Source organism: Oncorhynchus keta, chromosome 20 (assembly GCF_023373465.1).
Source record: "Oncorhynchus keta strain PuntledgeMale-10-30-2019 chromosome 20, Oket_V2, whole genome shotgun sequence".
NCBI lineage: Eukaryota > Metazoa > Chordata > Actinopteri > Salmoniformes > Salmonidae > Oncorhynchus > Oncorhynchus keta.
Genome location: NC_068440.1, coordinates 44,097,731 through 44,118,487, shown reverse-complemented (window position 1 = coordinate 44,118,487; position 20,757 = coordinate 44,097,731). Strand labels below are relative to the sequence as shown.

The 20,757-nt window shown below is 45.0% G+C and overlaps 1 pseudogene; it reads right to left on the bottom strand.

Annotated features, from left to right (window-relative positions):
- The window catches only part of LOC118381967 (angiopoietin-2-like), a 153,784-nt pseudogene that overhangs the window by 16,506 nt on the left and 116,521 nt on the right, over positions 1-20,757 (bottom strand).

The window sequence follows — 20,757 nt, the reverse complement described above, 5'->3', positions numbered from 1 at the left end:
AATAGGGCTTTAGTAGTGGGGAGAGATATATACTAGACCACCACAGGGCTTCAGTAGTGGAGAGAGATATATATACTAGACCACCACAGGGCTTTAGTAGTGGAAAGAGATATATACTAGACCACCACAGGGCTTTAGTAGTGGAGAGAGATATATACTAGACCACCACAGGGCTTCAGTAGTGGAGAGAGATATATATACTAGACCACCACAGGGCTTTAGTAGTGGAGATTGAGATATACTAGACCACCACAGGGCTTTAGTAGTGGAGAGAGATATACTAGACCACCATAGGGCTTTAGTAGTTTAGAGAGATATACACTAGACCACCACAGGGCTTCAGTAGTGGAGAGAGATATATATATACTAGACCACCACAGGGCTTTAGTAGTGGAGAGAGAGATATACTAGACCACCACAGGGCTTTAGTAGTGGAGAGAGATATACTAGACCACCACAGGGCTTCAGTAGTGGAGAGAGAGATGTACTAGACCACCACAGGGCTTTAGTAGTGGAGAGAGATATACTAGACCACCACAGGGCTTTAGTAGTGGAGAGAGAGATATACTAGACCACCACAGGGCTTTAGTAGTGGAGAAAGAGAGATATACTAGACCACCACAGGGCTTTAGTAGTGGAGAGAGAGATATACTAGACCACCACAGGGCTTTAGTAGTGGAGAGAGAGATATATACTAGACCACCACAGGGCTTTAGTAGTGGAGAGAGAGAGATATACTAGACCACCACAGGGCTTTAGTAGTGGAGAGAGAGAGATATACTAGACCACCACAGGGCTTTAGTAGTGGAGAGAGAGAGATATACTAGACCACCACAGGGCTTTAGTAGTGGAGAAAGAGATATATACTAGACCACCACATGTCTTTAGTAGTGGAGAGATATACTAGACCACCATAGGGCTTTAGTAGTGGAGAGAGATATATACTAGACCACCACAGGGCTTTAGTAGTAGAGAGAGAGATATACTAGACCACCACAGGGCTTTAGTAGTGGAGAGATACCGCAATAGGGCTTTAGTAGTGGAGAGAGAGATACCACCATAGGGCTTTAGTAGTGGAGAGAGAGAGATACCGCAATAGGGCTTTAGTAGTGGGGAGAGATATATACTAGACCACCACAGGGCTTCAGTAGTGGAGAGAGATATATATACTAGACCACCACAGGGCTTTAGTAGTGGAAAGAGATATATACTAGACCACCACAGGGCTTTAGTAGTGGAGAGATATATACTAGACCACCACAGGGCTTCAGTAGTGGAGAGAGATATATATACTAGACCACCACAGGGCTTTAGTAGTGGAGATTGAGATATACTAGACCACCACAGGGCTTTAGTAGTGGAGAGAGATATACTAGACCACCATAGGGCTTTAGTAGTTTAGAGAGATATACACTAGACCACCACAGGGCTTCAGTAGTGGAGAGAGATATATATATACTAGACCACCACAGGGCTTTAGTAGTGGAGAGAGAGATATACTAGACCACCACAGGGCTTTAGTAGTGGAGAGAGATATACTAGACCACCACAGGGCTTCAGTAGTGGAGAGAGAGATGTACTAGACCACCACAGGGCTTTAGTAGTGGAGAGAGATATACTAGACCACCACAGGGCTTTAGTAGTGGAGAGAGAGATATACTAGACCACCACAGGGCTTTAGTAGTGGAGAAAGAGAGATATACTAGACCACCACAGGGCTTTAGTAGTGGAGAGAGAGATATACTAGACCACCACAGGGCTTTAGTAGTGGAGAGAGAGATATATACTAGACCACCACAGGGCTTTAGTAGTGGAGAGAGAGATATACTAGACCACCACAGGGCTTTAGTAGTGGAGAGAGAGAGATATACTAGACCACCACAGGGCTTTAGTAGTGGAGAGAGAGATATACTAGACCACCACAGGGCTTTAGTAGTGGAGAAAGAGATATATACTAGACCACCACATGTCTTTAGTAGTGGAGAGATATACTAGACCACCATAGGGCTTTAGTAGTGGAGAGAGATATATACTAGACCACCACAGGGCTTTAGTAGTAGAGAGAGATATACTAGACCACCACAGGGCTTTAGTAGTGGAGAGATACCGCAATAGGGCTTTAGTAGTGGAGAGAGAGATACCACCATAGGGCTTTAGTAGTGGAGAGAGAGAGATACCGCAATAGGGCTTTAGTAGTGGGGAGAGATATATACTAGACCACCACAGGGCTTCAGTAGTGGAGAGAGATATATATACTAGACCACCACAGGGCTTCAGTAGTGGAAAGAGATATATACTAGACCACCACAGGGCTTTAGTAGTGGAGAGAGATATATACTAGACCACCACAGGGCTTCAGTAGTGGAGAGAGATATATATACTAGACCACCACAGGGCTTTAGTAGTGGAGATTGAGATATACTAGACCACCACAGGGCTTTAGTAGTGGAGAGAGATATACTAGACCACCATAGGGCTTTAGTAGTTTAGAGAGATATATACTAGACCACCACAGGGCTTCAGTAGTGGAGAGAGATATATATACTAGACCACCACAGGGCTTTAGTAGTGGAGATTGAGATATACTAGACCACCACAGGGCTTTAGTAGTGGAGAGAGATATACTAGACCACCATAGGGCTTTAGTAGTTTAGAGAGATATACACTAGACCACCACAGGGCTTCAGTAGTGGAGAGAGATATATATACTAGACCACCACAGGGCTTTAGTAGTGGAGAGAGAGATATACTAGACCACCACAGGGCTTTAGTAGTGGAGAGAGATATACTAGACCACCACAGGGCTTCAGTAGTGGAGAGAGAGATGTACTAGACCACCACAGGGCTTTAGTAGTGGAGAGAGATATATACTAGACCACCACAGGGCTTTAGTAGTGGAGAGAGATATATACTAGACCACCACAGGGCTTCAGTAGTGGAGAGAGATATATATACTAGACCACCACAGGGCTTTAGTAGTGGAGAGAGAGATATACTAGACCACCACAGGGCTTTAGTAGTGGGGAGAGAGATACCACCATAGGGCTTTAGTAGTGGAGAGAGATATACTAGACCACCACAGGGCTTTAGTAGTGGAGAAAGAGAGATATACTAGACCACCACAGGGGTTTAGTAGTGGAGAGAGAGATATACTAGACCACCACAGGGCTTTAGTAGTGGAGAGAGAGATATATACTAGACCACCACAGGGCTTTAGTAGTGGAGAGAGAGAGATATACTAGACCACCACAGGGCTTTAGTAGTGGAGAGAGATATACTAGACCACCACAGGGCTTTAGTAGTGGGGAGAGAGATATACTAGACCACCACAGGGCTTTAGTAGTGGAGAAAGAGAGATATACTAGACCACCACAGGGCTTTAGTAGTGGAGAGAGAGATATACTAGACCACCACAGGGCTTTAGTAGTGGGGAGAGAGATATATACTAGACCACCACAGGGCTTTAGTAGTGGAGAGAGAGAGATATACTAGACCACCACAGGGCTTTAGTAGTGGAGAGAGATATATACTAGACCACCACAGGGCTTTAGTAGTGGGGAGAGAGAGAAACCACCATAGGGCTTTAGTAGTGGAGAGAGAGAGATATACTAGACCACCACAGGGCTTTAGTAGTGGAGAGAGATATATACTAGACCACCACAGGGCTTTAGTAGTGGAGAGAGATATACTAGACCACCACAGGGCTTTAGTCATGGAGAGAGAGATATACTAGACCACCACAGGGCTTTAGTAGTGGAGAGAGATATATATACTAGACCACCACAGGGCTTTAGTAGTGGAGAGAGAGCTATACTAGACCACCACAGGGCTTTAGTAGTGGAGAGAGATATATACTAGACCACCACAGGGCTTTAGTAGTGGGGAGAGAGATATACTAGACCACCATAGGGCTTTAGTAGTGGAGAAAGAGAGAGAGATACTAGACCACCACAGGGCTTTAGTAGTGGAGAGATGGATATACTAGACCACCATAGGGCTTTAGTAGTGGAGAGAGATATATACTAGACCACCACCGGGCTTCAGTAGTGGAGAGAGAGATATATACTAGACCACCACAGGGCTTTAGTAGTGGAGAGAGATATATATACTAGACCACCACAGGGCTTTAGTAGTGGAGAGAGAGATATACTAGACCACCACAGGGCTTTAGTAGTGGGGAGAGAGATATACTAGACCACCACAGGGCTTTAGTAGTGGGGAGAGAGATACCACCATAGGGCTTTAGTAGTGGAGAGAGAGATATACTAGACCACCACAGGGCTTTAGTAGTGGGGAGAGAGATACCACCATAGGGCTTTAGTAGTGGAGAGAGAGATATACTAGACCACCACAGGGCTTTAGTCGTGGAGAGAGATATATACTAGACCACCACAGGGCTTTAGTCATGGAGAGAGATATATACTAGACCACCACAGGGCTTTAGTCGTGGAGAGAGAGATATACTAGACCACCACAGGGCTTTAGTCGTGGAGAGAGAGATATACTAGACCACCACAGGGCTTCAGTAGTAGAGAGAGAGATATACTAGACCACCACAGGGCTTTAGTAGTGGAGAGAGATATATACTAGACCACCACAGGGCTTTAGTAGTGGAGAGAGATATACTAGACCACCACAGGGCTTTAGTCGTGGAGAGAGAGATATACTAGACCACCACAGGGCTTTAGTAGTGGAGAGAGATATATATACTAGACCACCACAGGGCTTTAGTAGTGGAGAGAGAGATATACTAGACCACCACAGGGCTTTAGTAGTGGAGAGAGATATATACTAGACCACCACAGGGCTTTAGTAGTGGGGAGAGAGATATACTAGACCACCATAGGGCTTTAGTAGTGGAGAAAGAGAGAGAGATACTAGACCACCACAGGGCTTTAGTAGTGGAGAGAGATATATATACTAGACCACCACAGGGCTTTAGTAGTGGAGAGAGAGATATACTAGACCACCACAGGGCTTTAGTAGTGGAGAGAGATATATACTAGACCACCACAGGGCTTTAGTAGTGGGGAGAGAGATATACTAGACCACCATAGGGCTTTAGTAGTGGAGAAAGAGAGAGAGATACTAGACCACCACAGGGCTTTAGTAGTGGAGAGAGAGATATACTAGACCACCACAGGGCTTTAGTAGTGGAGAGAGAGATATACTAGACCACCATAGGGCTTTAGTAGTGGAGAGAGATATATACTAGACCACCACAGGGCTTTAGTAGTAGAGAGAGAGATATACTAGACCACCACAGGGCTTTAGTAGTGGAGAGATACCGCAATAGGGCTTTAGTAGTGGAGAGAGAGATACCACCATAGGGCTTTAGTAGTGGAGAGAGAGAGATACCGCAATAGGGCTTTAGTAGTGGGGAGAGATATATACTAGACCACCACAGGGCTTCAGTAGTGGAGAGAGATATATATACTAGACCACCACAGGGCTTTAGTAGTGGAAAGAGATATATACTAGACCACCACAGGGCTTTAGTAGTGGAGAGAGATATATACTAGACCACCACAGGGCTTCAGTAGTGGAGAGAGATATATATACTAGACCACCACAGGGCTTTAGTAGTGGAGATTGAGATATACTAGACCACCACAGGGCTTTAGTAGTGGAGAGAGATATACTAGACCACCACAGGGCTTTAGTAGTGGAGAGAGAGATATACTAGACCACCACAGGGCTTTAGTAGTGGAGAGAGATATATACTAGACCACCACAGGGCTTCAGTAGTGGAGAGAGAGAGATATACTAGACCACCACAGGGCTTTAGTAGTGGAGAGAGATATATACTAGACCACCACAGGGCTTTAGTAGTGGGGAGAGAGAGAAACCACCACAGGGCTTTAGTAGTGGGGAGAGAGAGATACCGAAATAGGGCTTTAGTAGTGGAGAGAGATATATACTAGACCACCACAGGGCTTCAGTAGTGGAGAGAGAGAGATATACTAGACCACCACAGGGCTTTAGTAGTGGAGAGAGATATATACTAGACCACCACAGGGCTTTAGTAGTGGGGAGAGAGAGAAACCACCACAGGGCTTTAGTAGTGGGGAGAGAGAGATACCGCAATAGGGCTTTAGTAGTGGGGAGAGATATATACTAGACCACCACAGGGCTTCAGTAGTGGAGAGAGATATATATACTAGACCACCACAGGGCTTTAGTAGTGGAAAGAGATATATACTAGACCACCACAGGGCTTTAGTAGTGGAGAGAGATATATACTAGACCACCACAGGGCTTCAGTAGTGGAGAGAGATATATATACTAGACCACCACAGGGCTTTAGTAGTGGAGATTGAGATATACTAGACCACCACAGGGCTTTAGTAGTGGAGAGAGATATACTAGACCACCACAGGGCTTCAGTAGTGGAGAGAGAGATGTACTAGACCACCACAGGGCTTTAGTAGTGGAGAGAGATATATACTAGACCACCACAGGGCTTTAGTAGTGGAGAGAGATATATACTAGACCACCACAGGGCTTCAGTAGTGGAGAGAGATATATATACTAGACCACCACAGGGCTTTAGTAGTGGAGAGAGAGATATACTAGACCACCACAGGGCTTTAGTAGTGGGGAGAGAGATACCACCATAGGGCTTTAGTAGTGGAGAGAGATATACTAGACCACCACAGGGCTTTAGTAGTGGAGAAAGAGAGATATACTAGACCACCACAGGGGTTTAGTAGTGGAGAGAGAGATATACTAGACCACCACAGGGCTTTAGTAGTGGAGAGAGAGATATATACTAGACCACCACAGGGCTTTAGTAGTGGAGAGAGAGAGATATACTAGACCACCACAGGGCTTTAGTAGTGGAGAGAGATATATATACTAGACCACCACAGGGCTTTAGTAGTGGAGAGAGAGATATACTAGACCACCACAGGGCTTTAGTAGTGGGGAGAGAGATATACTAGACCACCACAGGGCTTTAGTAGTGGAGAAAGAGAGATATACTAGACCACCACAGGGCTTTAGTAGTGGAGAGAGAGATATACTAGACCACCACAGGGCTTTAGTAGTGGGGAGAGAGATATATACTAGACCACCACAGGGCTTTAGTAGTGGAGAGAGAGAGATATACTAGACCACCACAGGGCTTTAGTAGTGGAGAGAGATATATACTAGACCACCACAGGGCTTTAGTAGTGGGGAGAGAGAGAAACCACCATAGGGCTTTAGTAGTGGAGAGAGAGAGATATACTAGACCACCACAGGGCTTTAGTAGTGGAGAGAGATATATACTAGACCACCACAGGGCTTTAGTAGTGGAGAGAGATATACTAGACCACCACAGGGCTTTAGTCATGGAGAGAGAGATATACTAGACCACCACAGGGCTTTAGTAGTGGAGAGAGATATATATACTAGACCACCACAGGGCTTTAGTAGTGGAGAGAGAGATATACTAGACCACCACAGGGCTTTAGTAGTGGAGAGAGATATATATACTAGACCACCACAGAGCTTTAGTAGTGAGGAGAGAGATATACTAGACCACCATAGGGCTTTAGTAGTGGAGAAAGAGAGAGAGATACTAGACCACCACAGGGCTTTAGTAGTGGAGAGAGATATATATACTAGACCACCACAGGGCTTTAGTAGTGGAGAGAGAGATATACTAGACCACCACAGGGCTTTAGTAGTGGGGAGAGAGATATACTAGACCACCACAGGGCTTTAGTAGTGGAGAAGAGAGATATACTAGACCACCACAGGGCTTTAGTAGTGGAGAGAGAGATATACTAGACCACCACAGGGCTTTAGTAGTGGGGAGAGAGATATATACTAGACCACCACAGGGCTTTAGTAGTGGAGAGAGAGAGATATACTAGACCACCACGGGGCTTTAGTAGTGGAGAGAGATATATACTAGACCACCACAGGGCTTTAGTAGTGGGGAGAGAGAGAAACCACCATAGGGCTTTAGTAGTGAGAGAGAGAGATATACTAGACCACCACAGGGCTTTAGTAGTGGAGAGAGATATATACTAGACCACCACAGGGCTTTAGTAGTGGAGAGAGATATACTAGACCACCACAGGGCTTTAGTCATGGAGAGAGAGATATACTAGACCACCACAGGGCTTTAGTAGTGGAGAGAGATATATATACTAGACCACCACAGGGCTTTAGTAGTGGAGAGAGAGATATACTAGACCACCACAGGGCTTTAGTAGTGGAGAGAGATATATACTAGACCACCACAGGGCTTTAGTAGTGGAGAGAGAGATACCACCATAGGGCTTTAGTCGTGGAGAGAGAGATATACTAGACCACCACAGGTCTTTAGTAGTAGAGAGAGACATACCACCACAGGTCTTTAGTAGTAGAGAGAGATATATACTAGACCACCATAGGGCTTTAGTAGTAGAGAGAGATATATACTAGACCACCACAGGGCTTTAGTAGTGGAGAGAGAGATATACTAGACCACCACAGGGCTTTAGTAGTTTAGAGAGAGATACACTAGACCACCACAGGGCTTTAGTAGTGGAGAGAGAGATATACTAGACCACCACAGGGCTTTAGTAGTTTAGAGAGAGATATATACTAGACCACCATAGGGCTTTAGTAGTGGAGAGAGAGATATATACTAGACCACCACAGGGCTTTAGTAGTTTAGAGAGAGATACACTAGACCACCACAGGGCTTTAGTAGTGGAGAGAGAGATATACACTAGACCACCACAGGGCTTTAGTAGTGGAGAGAGAGATATACTAGACCACCATAGGGCTTTAGTAGTGGAGAGAGAGATATACTAGACCACCACAGGGCTTTAGTAGTGGAGAGAGATATATACTAGACCACCACAGGGCTTTAGTAGTGGAGAGAGAGATATATACTAGACCACCACAGGGCTTTAGTAGTGGAGAGAGAGATATACTAGACCACCACAGGGCTTTAGTAGTAGAGAGAGATATATACTAGACCACCACAGGGCTTTAGTAGTGGGGAGAGAGATACCACCACAGGGCTTTAGTAGTAGAGAGAGATATATACTAGACCACCACAGGGCTTTAGTAGTAGAGAGAGAGATATATACTAGACCACCACAGGGCTTTAGTAGTGGAGAGAGATATATACTAGACCACCACAGGGCTTTAGTAGTAGAGAGAGATATATACTAGACGACCACAGGGCTTTAGTAGTAGAGAGAGATATATACTAGACCACCACAGGGCTTTAGTAGTGGAGAGAGATATATACTAGACCACCACAGGGCTTTAGTAGTGGAGAGAGATATATACTAGACCACCACAGGGCTTTAGTAGTAGAGAGAGATATATACTAGACCACCACAGGGCTTTAGTAGTAGAGAGAGATATATACTAGACCACCACAGGGCTTTAGTAGTGGAGAGAGATATATACTAGACCACCACAGGGCTTTAGTAGTGGAGAGAGAGATATATACTAGACCACCACAGGGCTTTAGTAGTGGAGAGAGAGATATACTAGACCACCACAGGGCTTTAGTAGTAGAGAGAGATATATACTAGACCACCACAGGGCTTTAGTAGTGGAGAGAGAGATATACTAGACCACCACAGGGCTTTAGTAGTGGAGAGAGATATATACTAGACCACCACAGGGCTTTAGTAGTGGAGAGAGAGATATACTAGACCACCACAGGGCTTTAGTAGTGGAGAGAGATATATACTAGACCACCACAGGGCTTTAATAGTGGAGAGAGATATATACTAGACCACCACAGGGCTTTAGTAGTGGAGAGAGAGAGATATATACTAGACCACCACAGGGCTTTAGTAGTGGGGAGAGAGATACCACCACAGGGCTTTAGTAGTAGAGAGAGATATATACTAGACCACCACAGGGCTTTAGTAGTGGGGAGAGAGATACCACCACAGGGCTTTAGTAGTAGAGAGAGATATATACTAGACCACCACAGGGCTTTAGTAGTAGAGAGAGAGATATATACTAGACCACCACAGGGCTTTAGTAGTGGAGAGAGATATATACTAGACCACCACAGGGCTTTAGTAGTAGAGAGAGATATATACTAGACCACCACAGGGCTTTAGTAGTAGAGAGAGATATATACTAGACCACCACAGGGCTTTAGTAGTGGAGAGAGATATATACTAGACCACCACAGGGCTTTAGTAGTGGAGAGAGATATATACTAGACCACCACAGGGCTTTAGTAGTAGAGAGAGATATATACTAGACCACCACAGGGCTTTAGTAGTAGAGAGAGATATATACTAGACCACCACAGGGCTTTAGTAGTGGAGAGAGATATATACTAGACCACCACAGGGCTTTAGTAGTGGAGAGAGATATATACTAGACCACCACAGGGCTTTAGTAGTGGAGAGAGATATATACTAGACCAACACAGGGCTTTAGTAGTGGAGAGAGATATATACTAGACCACCACAGGGCTTTAGTAGTAGAGAGAGATATATACTAGACCACCACAGGGCTTTAGTAGTAGAGAGAGATATATACTAGACCACCACAGGGCTTTAGTAGTAGAGAGAGATATATACTAGACCACCACAGGGCTTTAGTAGTAGAGAGAGGACCACCTGGGAGCGGATATATGTTTGACCTGCCAGCCACGGCCACGTTCTGCTGCTGACTGGTTGGTTTCATTTCAAATGTCATTCCCTACACAGTGCACACTATGGTCCTTGGTCAAAGATACAGTGCATTATGTAGGGAATAGGTTTCCATTTGGGATGCGGGTTGTGTTCCTCTTTTCCCCAGCCGGAAGGGGATGCCTCGGGGGCGGCGGGGGAAAGAGAGACGGGAGAGGTGTGGCAGCTTGCCCTCCACTGATCTCATCACTGAGGATGTTCTTCAAGACAGACCACGTTATCGACTCCTTTCTTTTACTTTCATCCTGTTTCTTTCTACCCAGCGATTAAAGAAAGCAAAGTTAACGTGTGAATAATAGTGGATGATTTGACCGAGTGGAGGGATCGACATCGCAGGCTTGAGGAAAGTCTGAAAAGGGAAGAATTTCCACGCAATTATGCCTTTCAGAAACAGAACTCTCCCCTGGAATCACTTCCATCCGTTTCTGATTCTAATCTGATTGTGACACGGCTCTAAGAGATTCTAATCTGATTGTGACACGGCTCTAAGAGATTCTAATCTGACTGTGACACGGCTCTAAAAGATTGTAATCTGATTGTGACACGGCTCGAAGAGATTCTAATCTGATTGTGACACGGCTCTAAGAGATTCTAATCTGATTGTGACACGGCTCTAAGAGATTCTAATCTGATTGTGACACGGCTCTAAGAGATTCTAATCTGACTGTGACACGGCTCTAAAAGATTGTAATCTGATTGTGACACGGCTCTAAAAGATTGTAATCTGATTGTGACACGGCTCGAAGAGATTCTAATCTGATTGTGACACGGCTCTAAGAGATTCTAATCTGACTGTGACACGGCTCTAAAAGATTGTAATCTGATTGTGACACGGCTCGAAGAGATTCTAATCTGATTGTGACACGGCTCTAAGAGATTCTAATCTGATTGTGACACGGCTCTAAGAGATTCTAATCTGACTGTGACACGGCTCTAAGAGATTGTAATCTGACTGTGACACGGCTCTAAGCGATTCTAATCTGATTGTGACACGGCTCTAAAAGATTGTAATCTGACTGTGACACGGCTCTAAGAGATTCTAATCTGATTGTGACACGGCTATAAGAGATTATAATCTGATTGTGACACGGCTCTAAGAGATTCTAATCTGACTGTGACACGGCTCTAAGAGATTCTAATCTGATTGTGACACGGCTATAAGAGATTCTAATCTGATTGTGACACGGCTCTAAGAGATTCTAATCTGACTGTGACACGGCTCTAAGAGATTCTAATCTGATTGTGACACGGCTATAAGAGATTCTAATCTGATTGTGACACGGCTCTAAGAGATTCTAATCCTTTACCCCTACAGTATACTGCTGTTACTGTCTATTATCTATCCTTTACCCCTACCTACAGTATACTGCTGTTACTGTCTATTATCTATCCTTTACCCCTACCTACAGTATACTACTGTTACTGTCTATTATATATCCTTTACCCCTACCTACAGTATACTGCTGTTACTGTCTATTATCTATCCTTTACCCCTACCTACAGTATACTGCTGTTACTGTCTATTATCTATCCTTTACCCCTACCTACAGTATACTGCTGTTACTGTCTATTATCTATCCTTTACCCCTACCTACAGTATACTGCTGTTACTGTCTATTATCTATCCTTTACCCCTACCTACAGTATACTGCTGTTACTGTCTATTATCTATCCTTTACCCCTACCTACAGTATACTGCTGTTACTGTCTATTATCTATCCTTTACCTCTACCTACAGTATACTGCTGTTACTGTCTATTATCTATCCTTTACCCCTACCTACAGTATACTGCTGTTACTGTCTATTATCTATCCTTTACCCCTACCTACAGTATACTGCTGTTACTGTCTATTATCTATCCTTTACTCCTACCTACAGTATACTGCTGTTACTGTCTATTATCTATCCTTTACCCCTACCTACAGTATACTGCTGTTACTGTCTATTATCTATCCTTTACCCCTACCTACAGTATACTGCTGTTACTGTCTATTATCTATCCTTTACCCCTACCTACAGTATACTGCTGTTACTGTCTATTATCTATCCTTTACCCCTACCTACAGTATACTGCTGTTCTGTCTATTATATAGCCTGGTACCCCGTGTATATAGCCTGGTACCCTGTGTTAATAGCCCGGTACCCTGTGTTAATAGCCTGGTACCCTGTGTATATAGCCTGGTACCCTGTGTTAATAGCCTGGTACCCTGTGTTAATAGCCTGGTACCCTGTGTATATAGCCTGGTACCCTGTGTATATAGCCTGGCGCCCTGTGTATATAGCCTGGTGCCCTGTGTATATAGCCTGGTGCCCCGTGTATATAGCCTGGTACCCTGTGTTAATAGCCTGGTACCCTGTGTATATAGCCTGGTACCCTGTGTTAATAGCCTGGTACCCTGTGTTAATAGCCTGGTACCCTGTGTTAATAGCCTGGTACCCTGTGTATATAGCCTGGTACCCTGTGTTAATAGCCTGGTACCCTGTGTTAATAGCCTGGTACCCTGTGTATATAGCCTGGTACCCTGTGTTATAATATAATAATAATATATGCCATTTAGCAGACGCTTTTATCCAAAGCGACTTACAGTCATGTGTGCATACATTCTACGTATGGGTGGTCCCGGGAATCGAACCCACTACCCTGGCGTTACAAGCGCCATGCTCTACCAACTGAGCTACAGAAGGACGTGTTAATAGCCTGGTACCCTGTGTTAATAGCCTGGTACCCTGTGTATATAGCCTGGTACCCTGTGTTAATAGCCTGGTACCCTGTGTATATAGCCTGGTACCCCGTGTATATAGCCTGGTACCCTGTGTTAATAGCCTGGTACCCTGTGTATATAGCCTGGCACCCTGTGTATATAGCCTGGCACCCTGTGTATATAGCCTGGCACCCTGTGTATATAGCCTGGTACCCTGTGTTAATAGCCTGGTACCCCGTGTATATAGCCTGGTACCCCGTGTATATAGCCTGGCACCCTGTGTATATAGCCTGGTACCCTGTGTATATAGCCTGGTACCCTGTGTTAATAGCCTGGTACCCTGTGTTAATAGCCTGGTACCCCGTGTAGATTGCCAGGATATCATTACTCATTGTGTATATATTCTGTTGTGTTTCTCTCTGCATAGTTAGGAGAAAGTATTTCACTTGTCGTCTACACCTGTTGGTTACAAAGCATGTGACAAATAAAATGGGATTCGATTGATTTGACTGATATGTCTTGGCCTCTTGGCCTCCACGTAAGGGAGCATTGCATGCTGGTACCTGTAGTTTTTGTTCTCTGCGTCTATGTAGAAGTGATTATAGTGGGAGTAAGCTTCGTTCCCGTCAGCATCCTTCAGCTGCACCTGGAGACTGTACTCTTGGGAGCTGGTCAGCAGGTGGATGAGGTCATTTCCTGCCCAGTACTCTCCCGAGGGATCCCCAAAACCCTGCATCAGGTACGGTGAGAGAAAGAGGACAAACTGAATGAAGGGTCATATTATCACGCCTTGGTCTTAGTATTTTGTGTTTTCTTTCATTATTTGTTCAGGCCAGGGTGTGACATGGGTTTATTGTATTGTCGTATTGGGGTTTTTGTAGGCATTGGGATTGTGGTTGATTACGGGTGTGTCTAGTATAGGCTTGGCTGCCTGAGGCGGTTCTCAATCAGAGTCAGGTGATTCTTGTTGTCTCTGATGGGGAACCGTATTTAGGTAGCCTGGGTTTCACTGTGTATTTTGTGGGTGATTGTTCCTGTCTCTGTGTAGTTTCACCAGATAGGCTGTAATTAGGTTTCACGTTCCGTTTGTTGTTTTTGTATCTTTCAGTTATTTTCATGTATCACTATTCTTTCATTAAAGACATGAGTAACCACCACGCTGCATTTCGGTCCGACTCTCTTTCTACAAACGAAGAACGCCGTTACACATATGAAAAAACAAAATCGCTTCAGAGGGACAGATGACATCAACAGATATTTAAATGGCATTGTACCTTTGAGAGGAATGAAGAGGAATGAGGAGTTAAATTATCTTGATAATCTTGATAACTCCTGAATCTTTGACCTTCTACTGACAGTTGGTCTTGCTTGACACTGTAATGTCTTATCCCGGATCTTGAGTAAATGACATTACTAAGCTGCTCCCGTGTCTACTAGGCCAGGACATGGACATGAATTCTATCATAGTCTATGTGGGTCTTAATGACATTACTAAGCTGCTCCCGTGTCTACTAGGCCAGGACATGGACATGAATTCTATCATAGTCTATGTGGGTCTTAATGACATTACTAAGCTGCTCCCGTGTCTACTAGGCCAGGACATGGACATGAATTCTATCATAGTCTATGTGGGTCTTAAAGACATTACTAAGCTGCTCCCGTGTCTACTAGGCCAGGACATGGACATGAATTCTATCATAGTCTATGTGGGTCTTAATGACATTACTAAGCTGCTCCCGTGTCTACTAGGCCAGGACATGGACATGAATTCTATCATAGTCTATGTGGGTCTTAATGACATTACTAAGCTGCTCCCGTGTCTACTAGGCCAGGACATGGACATGAATTCTATCATAGTCTATGTGGGTCTTAATGACATTACTAAGCTGCTCCCGTGTCTACTAGGCCAGGACATGGACATGAATTCTATCATAGTCTATGTGGGTCTTAATGACATTACTAAGCTGCTCCCGTGTCTACTAGGCCAGGACATGGACATGAATTCTATCATAGTCTATGTGGGTCTTAATGACATTACTAAGCTGCTCCCGTGTCTACTAGGCCAGGACATGGACATGAATTCTATCATAGTCTATGTTGGTCTTAATGACATTACTAAGCTGCTCCCGTGTCTACTAGGCCAGGACATGGACATGAATTCTATCATAGTCTATGTGGGTCTTAATGACATTACTAAGCTGCTCCCGTGTCTACTAGGCCAGGACATGGACATGAATTCTATCATAGTCTATGTGGGTCTTAATGACATTACTAAGCTGCTCCCGTGTCTACTAGGCCAGGACATGGACATGAATTCTATCATAGTCTATGTGGGTCTTAATGACATTACTAAGCTGCTCCCGTGTCTACTAGGCCAGGACATGGACATGAATTCTATCATAGTCTATGTGGGTCTTAATGACATTACTAAGCTGCTCCCGTGTCTACTAGGCCAGGACATGGACATGAATTCTATCATAGTCTATGTGGGTCTTAATGACATTACTAAGCTGCTCCCGTGTCTACTAGGCCAGGACATGGACATGAATTCTATCATAGTCTATGTGGGTCTTAATGACATTACTAAGCTGCTCCGTGTCTACTAGGCCAGGACATGGACATGAATTCTATCATAGTCTATGTGGGTCTTAATGACATTACTAAGCTGCTCCCGTGTCTACTAGGCCAGGACATGGACATGAATTCTATCATAGTCTATGTGGGTCTTAATGACATTACTAAGCTGCTCCCGTGTCTACTAGGCCAGGACATGGACATGAATTCTATCATAGTCTATGTGGGTCTTAATGACATTACTAAGCTGCTCCCGTGTCTACTAGGCCAGGACATGGACATGAATTCTATCATAGTCTATGTGGGTCTTAATGACATTACTAAGCTGCTCCCGTGTCTACTAGGCCAGGACATGGACATGAATTCTATCATAGTCTATGTGGGTCTTAATGACATTACTAAGCTGCTCCCGTGTCTACTAGGCCAGGACATGGACATGAATTCTATCATAGTCTATGTGGGTCTTAATGACATTACTAAGCTGCTCCCGTGTCTACTAGGCCAGGACATGGACATGAATTCTATCATAGTCTATGTGGGTCTTAATGACATTACTAAGCTGCTCCCGTGTCTACTAGGCCAGGACATGGACATGAATTCTATCATAGTCTATGTGGGTCTTAATGACATTACTAAGCTGCTCCCGTGTCTACTAGGCCAGGACATGGACATGAATTCTATCATAGTCTATGTGGGTCTTAATGACATTACTAAGCTGCTCCCGTGTCTACTAGGCCAGGACATGGACATGAATTCTATCATAGTCTATGTGGGTCTTAATGACATTACTAAGCTGCTCCCGTGTCTACTAGGCCAGGACATGGACATGAATTCTATCATAGTCTATGTGGGTCTTAATGACATTACTAAGCTGCTCCCGTGTCTACTAGGCCAGGACATGGACATGAATTCTATCATAGTCTATGTGGGTCTTAATGACATTACTAAGCTGCTCCCGTGTCTACTAGGCCAGGACATGGACATGAATTCTATCATAGTCTATGTGGGTCTTAATGACATTACTAAGCTGCTCCCGTGTCTACTAGGCCAGGACATGGACATGAATTCTATCATAGTCTATGTGGGTCTTAATGACATTACTAAGCTGCTCCCGTGTCTACTAGGCCAGGACATGGACATGAATTCTATCATAGTCTATGTGGGTCTTAATGACATTACTAAGCTGCTCCCGTGTCTACTAGGCCAGGACATGGACATGAACTCTATCATAGTCTATGTGGGTCTTAATGCCATTATGAAGGGCAGTTCTGAACAGTTGAAACTGTATTTTAAAGAGCTGGTTGACTCTCTGCTAGACACTAATAAAAGACCCATCATATCTGACCCTGTGTCCTTCTCTCCTTCTCTGAATGGAGGCATTGAACACTTCAGCAGAATTCTTTCTCTTCACAACTACGTGATTATTGCAGCTCAGTGGGAGTAACTTTATTGACAATTGCAATACCTTTTGGAAACAAAGGTCGTTTTATAAAACAGATTTTATAAGGAGGATGGGATCCACCCAATCATCAAGCTGCCCACTCAGGAAAAAAGCTTCAAACTGTAACCTGAGCCTGTAACCTGGTTCAGGTTACCAGTCAACCTAGTTAGAAACAGCACAGGAATTAAGCCATCAACATGTATTGATCACATCTTTACAAATGCTGCAGAAATGTGTTTTAAGCAGTATCCAATTCCATAGGATGTAGTGATCACAATATCTAGGAAACCCACAGTTCCAAAGGCTGGGCCTAATATAGTGTATAAGAGGTCAGGCTGGGCCTAATATAGTGTATAAGAGGTCAGGCTGGGCCTAATATAGTGTATAAGAGGTCAGGCTGGGCCTAATATAGTGTATAAGAGGTCAGGCTGGGCCTAATATAGTGTATAAGAGGTCAGGCTGGGCCTAATATAATGTATAAGAGGTCAGGCTGGGCCTAATATAGTGTATAAGAGGTCAGGCTGGGCCTAATATAGTGTATAAGAGGTCAGGCTGGGACTAATATAGTGTATAAGAGGTCAGGCTGGGCCTAATATAGTGTATAAGAGGTCAGGCTGGGCCTAATATAGTGTATAAGAGGTCAGGCTGGGCCTAATATAGTGTATAAGAGGTCAGGCTGGGCCTAATATAGTGTATAAGAGGTCAGGCTGGGCCTAATATAGTGTATAAGAGGTCAGGCTGGGCCTAATATAGTGTATAAGAGGTCAGGCTGGGCCTAATATAGTGTATAAGAGGTCACGCTGGGCCTAATATAGTGTATAAGTGGTCACGCTGGGCCTAATATAGTGTATAAGAGGTCAGGCTGGGTCTAATATAGTGTATAAGAGGTCAGGCTGGGCCTAATATAGTGTATAAGAGGTCAGGCTGGGCCTAATATAGTGTATAAGAGGTCAGGCTGGGCCTAATATAGTGTATAAGAGGTCAGACTGGGTCTAATATAGTGTATAAGAGGTCAGACTGGGCCTAATATAGTGTATAAGAGGTCAGGCTGGGCCTAATATAGTATATAAGAGGTCAGGATGGGTCTAATATAGTGTATAAGAGGTCAGGCTGGGCCTAATATAGTGTATAAGAGGTCAGGCTGGGTCTAATATAGTGTATAAGAGGTCAGGCTGGGCCTAATATGGTGTATAAGAGGTCAGGCTGGGCCTAATATAGTGTATAAGAGGTCAGACTGGGCCTAATATAGTGTATAAGAGGTCAGGCTGGGCCTAATATAGTGTATAAGAGGTCAGACTGGGCCTAATATAGTGTATAAGAGGTCAGGCTGGGTCTAATATAGTGTATAAGAGGTCAGGCTGGGCCTAATATAGTGTATAAGAGGTCAGGCTGGGTCTAATATAGTGTATAAGAGGGCATGCTGGGCCTAATATAGTGTATAAGAGGTCAGGCTGGGCCTAATATAGTGTATAAGAGGTCAGGCTGGGCCTAATATAGTGTATAAGAGGTCAGGCTGGGCCTAATATAGTGTATAAGAGGTCAGGCTGGGTCTAATATAGTGTATAAGAGGTCAGGCTGGGCCTAATATAGTGTATAAGAGGTCAGGCTGGGTCTAATATAGTGTATAAGAGGTCATGCTGGGCCTAATATAGTGTATAAGAGGTCAGGCTAGGCCTAATATAGTGTATAAGAGGTCAGGCTGGGCCTAAGAGGTCAGGCTGGGCCTAATATAGTGTATAAGAGGTCAGACTGGGCCTAATATAGTGTATAAGAGGTCAGACTGGGCCTAATATAGTGTATAAGAGGTCAGGCTGGGTCTAATATAGTGTATAAGAGGTCAGGCTGGGCCTAATATAGTGTATAAGAGGTCAGGCTGGGCCTAATATAGTGTATAAGAGGTCAGGCTGGGTCTAATATAGTGTATAAGAGGTCAGGCTGGGCCTAATATAGTGTATAAGAGGTCAGACTGGGCCTAATATAGTGTATAAGAGGTGAGGCTGGGCCTAATATAGTGTATAAGAGGTCAGGCTGGGCCTAATATAGTATATATATAATACTGCCTGCCCTGACCACGAGCCTAACTACCTGACCATACTGCCTGCCCTGACCACGTGCCTAACTACCTGACCATACTGCCTGCCCTGACCACGTGCCTAACTACCTGACCATACTGCCTGCCCTGACTACGAGCCTAACTACCTGACCATACTGCCTGCCCTGACCACGAGCCTAACTACCTGACCATACTGCCTGCCCTGACCACGAGCCTAACTACCTGACCATATTGCCTAACTACCTGACCATACTGCCTGCCCTGACCACGAGCCTAACTACCTGACCATACTGCCTGCCCTGACCACGTGCCTAACTACCTGACCATACTGCCTGCCCTGACCACGAGCCTAACTACCTGACCATACTGCCTGCCCTGACCACGAGCCTAACTACCTGACCATACTGCCTGCCCTGACCACATGCCTAACTACCTGACCATACTGCCTGCCCTGACCACGAGCCTAACTACCTGACCATACTGCCTGCCCTGACCACGAGCCTAACTACCTGACCATACTGCCTGCCCTGACCACGAGCCTAACTACCTGACCATACTGCCTGCCCTGACCACGAGCCTAACTACCTGACCATACTGCCTGCCCTGACCACATGCCTAACTACCTGACCATACTGCCTGCCCTGACCACGAGCCTAACTACCTGACCATATTGCCTGCTCTGACCACAAGCCTGCCTACCTGACCATACTGCCTGCCCTGACCACGAGCCTAACTACCTGACCATACTGCCTGCCCTGACCACGAGCCTAACTACCTGACCATATTGCCTAACTACCTGACCATACTGCCTGCCCTGACCACGAGCCTAACTACCTGACCATACTGCCTGCCCTGACCACGAGCCTAACTACCTGACCATACTGCCTGCCCTGACCACATGCCTAACTACCTGACCATACTGCCTGCCCTGACCACGAGCCTAACTACCTGACCATATTGCCTGCCCTGACCACGAGCCTAACTACCTGACCATACTGCCTGCCCTGACCACGAGCCTAACTACCTGACCATACTGCCTGCCCTGACCACATGCCTAACTACCTGACCATACTGCCTGCCCTGACCACGAGCCTAACTACCTGACCATACTGCCTGCCCTGACCACGAGCCTAACTACCTGACCATATTGCCTGCTCTGACCACAAGCCTGCCTACCTGACCATACTGCCTGCCCTGACCACGAGCCTAACTACCTGACCATACTGCCTGCCCTGACCACGAGCCTAACTACCTGACCATACTGCCTGCCCTGACCACGAGCCTGCCTACCTGACCATTCTGCCTGTCCTGACCTGCCTACCTGACCATTC